Source organism: Amia ocellicauda, unplaced genomic scaffold, assembly GCF_036373705.1.
Source record: "Amia ocellicauda isolate fAmiCal2 unplaced genomic scaffold, fAmiCal2.hap1 HAP1_SCAFFOLD_272, whole genome shotgun sequence".
Classification (NCBI taxonomy): domain Eukaryota; kingdom Metazoa; phylum Chordata; class Actinopteri; order Amiiformes; family Amiidae; genus Amia; species Amia ocellicauda.
Window position 1 is genome coordinate 6,362 of NW_027102836.1, and position 3,639 is coordinate 10,000.

Here is a 3,639-nt window from a genome sequence, read left to right on the forward strand (position 1 = left end):
GGGCAGGCAGGCAGGGCTGTGTGGCTGGGGAGGGCAGGCTGGCAGGCTGGTAGGCCGTGCTGCCAGGGCTGGAAGGCTGACCTCCAGGGCAGGCAGGCAGGCAGGCAGGGCTGGAAGGCAGGCAGGCAGACCTCCAGGGCTGGAAGGCTGACCTCCAGGGCAGGCAGGCAGGGCTGTGTGGCTGGGGAGGGCAGGCTGGCAGGCTGGTAGGCCGTGCTGCCAGGGCTGGAAGGCTGACCTCCAGGGCAGGCAGGCAGGCAGGCAGGGCTGGAAGGCAGGCAGGCAGACCTCCAGGGCAGGCAGGCAGACCTCCAGGGCTAACAGGCAGGCAGGCAGACCTCCAGGGCTGGATAGCAGACCTCCAGGGCAGGCAGGCAGACCTCCAGGGCAGGCAGGCAGACCTCCAGGGCTGGATAGCAGACCTCCAGGGCTAACAGGCAGACCTCCAGGGCAGGCAGGCAGACCTCCAGGGCAGGCAGTGCTGCTACCAGGGCTGGATAGCAGACCTCCAGGGCAGGCAGGCAGACCTCCAGGGCTAACAGGCTGACCTCCAGGGCTAACAGGCAGGCAGGCAGACCTCCAGGGCTGGATAGCAGACCTCCAGGGCAGGCAGTGCTGCTACCAGGGCTGGATAGCAGACCTCCAGGGCTGGATAGCAGACCTCCAGGGCAGGCAGGCAGACCTCCAGGGCTGGATAGCAGACCTCCAGGGCTGGCAGTGCTGCTACCAGGGCAGGCAGGCAGACCTCCAGGGCTGGATAGCAGACCTCCAGGGCAGGCAGTGCTGCTACCAGGGCTGGATAGCAGACCTCCAGGGCTAACAGGCAGACCTCCAGGGCTGGATAGCAGACCTCCAGGGCAGGCAGTGCTGCTGCCAGGGCAGGCAGGCAGACCTCCAGGGCAGGCAGTGCTGCTACCAGGGCTAACAGGCAGGCAGGCAGACCTCCAGGGCTGGATAGCAGACCTCCAGGGCAGGCAGTGCTGCTACCAGGGCTGGATAGCAGACCTCCAGGGCTAACAGGCAGACCTCCAGGGCTGGAAGGCAGACCTCCAGGGCTAACAGGCTGACCTCCAGGGCAGGCAGGCAGACCTCCAGGGCAGGCAGTGCTGCTACCAGGGCTGGATAGCAGACCTCCAGGGCTGGCAGGCTGACCTCCAGGGCAGGCAGGCAGGCAGGCAGGCAGGCAGTGCTGCTACCAGGGCAGGCAGGCAGACCTCCAGGGCTAACAGGCTGACCTCCAGGGCTAACAGGCAGGCAGGCAGACCTCCAGGGCTGGATAGCAGACCTCCAGGGCTAACAGGCAGACCTCCAGGGCTGGATAGCAGACCTCCAGGGCTGGCAGGCAGACCTCCAGGGCTGGATAGCAGACCTCCAGGGCTAACAGGCAGGCAGGCAGACCTCCAGGGCAGGCAGGCAGACCTCCAGGGCAGGCCGGCAGACCTCCAGGGCAGGCAGTGCTGCTACCAGGGCAGGCAGGCAGACCTCCAGGGCTGGATAGCAGACCTCCAGGGCAGGCAGTGCTGCTACCAGGGCTGGATAGCAGACCTCCAGGGCTGGATAGCAGACCTCCAGGGCTAACAGGCAGACCTCCAGGGCTGGATAGCAGACCTCCAGGGCTGGCAGGCAGACCTCCAGGGCTGGATAGCAGACCTCCAGGGCTAACAGGCAGACCTCCAGGGCTGGATAGCAGACCTCCAGGGCTAACAGGCAGACCTCCAGGGCTGGATAGCAGACCTCCAGGGCAGGCAGTGCTGCTGCCAGGGCAGGCAGGCAGACCTCCAGGGCAGGCAGTGCTGCTACCAGGGCTAACAGGCAGGCAGGCAGACCTCCAGGGCTGGATAGCAGACCTCCAGGGCAGGCAGTGCTGCTACCAGGGCTGGATAGCAGACCTCCAGGGCTAACAGGCAGACCTCCAGGGCTGGAAGGCAGACCTCCAGGGCTAACAGGCTGACCTCCAGGGCAGGCAGGCAGACCTCCAGGGCAGGCAGTGCTGCTACCAGGGCTGGATAGCAGACCTCCAGGGCTGGCAGGCTGACCTCCAGGGCAGGCAGGCAGGCAGGCAGGCAGGCAGTGCTGCTACCAGGGCAGGCAGGCAGACCTCCAGGGCTAACAGGCTGACCTCCAGGGCTAACAGGCAGGCAGGCAGACCTCCAGGGCTGGATAGCAGACCTCCAGGGCTAACAGGCAGACCTCCAGGGCTGGATAGCAGACCTCCAGGGCTGGCAGGCAGACCTCCAGGGCTGGATAGCAGACCTCCAGGGCTAACAGGCAGGCAGGCAGACCTCCAGGGCAGGCAGGCAGACCTCCAGGGCAGGCCGGCAGACCTCCAGGGCAGGCAGTGCTGCTACCAGGGCAGGCAGGCAGACCTCCAGGGCTGGATAGCAGACCTCCAGGGCAGGCAGTGCTGCTACCAGGGCTGGATAGCAGACCTCCAGGGCTGGATAGCAGACCTCCAGGGCTAACAGGCAGACCTCCAGGGCTGGATAGCAGACCTCCAGGGCTGGCAGGCAGACCTCCAGGGCTGGATAGCAGACCTCCAGGGCTAACAGGCAGACCTCCAGGGCTGGATAGCAGACCTCCAGGGCTAACAGGCAGACCTCCAGGGCTGGATAGCAGACCTCCAGGGCAGGCAGGCAGACCTCCAGGGCTGGATAGCAGACCTCCAGGGCTAACAGGCTGACCTCCAGGGCTAACAGGCAGACCTCCAGGGCAGGCAGGCAGAGCTCCAGGGCAGGCAGGCAGAGCTCCAGGGCAGGCAGGCAGACCTCCAGGGCTGGATAGCAGACCTCCAGGGCAGGCAGGCAGACCTCCAGGGCTGGATAGCAGACCTCCAGGGCTAACAGGCTGACCTCCAGGGCTAACAGGCAGGCAGGCAGACCTCCAGGGCAGGCAGGCAGGCAGGCAGGCAGGCAGGCAGGCAGACCTCCAGGGCTAACAGGCAGGCAGGCAGACCTCCAGGGCTGGATAGCAGACCTCCAGGGCAGGCAGGCAGACCTCCAGGGCAGGCAGGCAGACCTCCAGGGCAGGCAGTGCTGCTACCAGGGCTGGATAGCAGACCTCCAGGGCTGGATGGCAGGCAGGCAGACCTCCAGGGCAGGCAGGCAGACCTCCAGGGCAGGCAGTGCTGCTGCCAGGGCAGGCAGGCAGACCTCCAGGGCTGGATAGCAGACCTCCAGGGCTGGATAGCAGACCTCCAGGGCAGGCAGTGCTGCTGCCAGGGCAGGCAGGCAGACCTCCAGGGCAGGCAGTGCTGCTACCAGGGCTAACAGGCAGGCAGGCAGACCTCCAGGGCTGGATAGCTGACCTCCAGGGCAGGCAGTGCTGCTACCAGGGCTGGATAGCAGACCTCCAGGGCTAACAGGCAGACCTCCAGGGCAGGCAGGCAGACCTCCAGGGCTAACAGGCAGGCAGGCAGACCTCCAGGGCAGGCAGGCAGACCTCCAGGGCAGGCCGGCAGACCTCCAGGGCAGGCAGTGCTGCTACCAGGGCTGGATAGCAGACCTCCAGGGCTAACAGGCAGACCTCCAGGGCTGGAAGGCAGACCTCCAGGGCTGGCAGGCTGACCTCCAGGGCAGGCAGTGCTGCTGCCAGGGCAGGCAGGCAGACCTCCAGGGCTGGATAGCAGATCTCCAGGGCAGG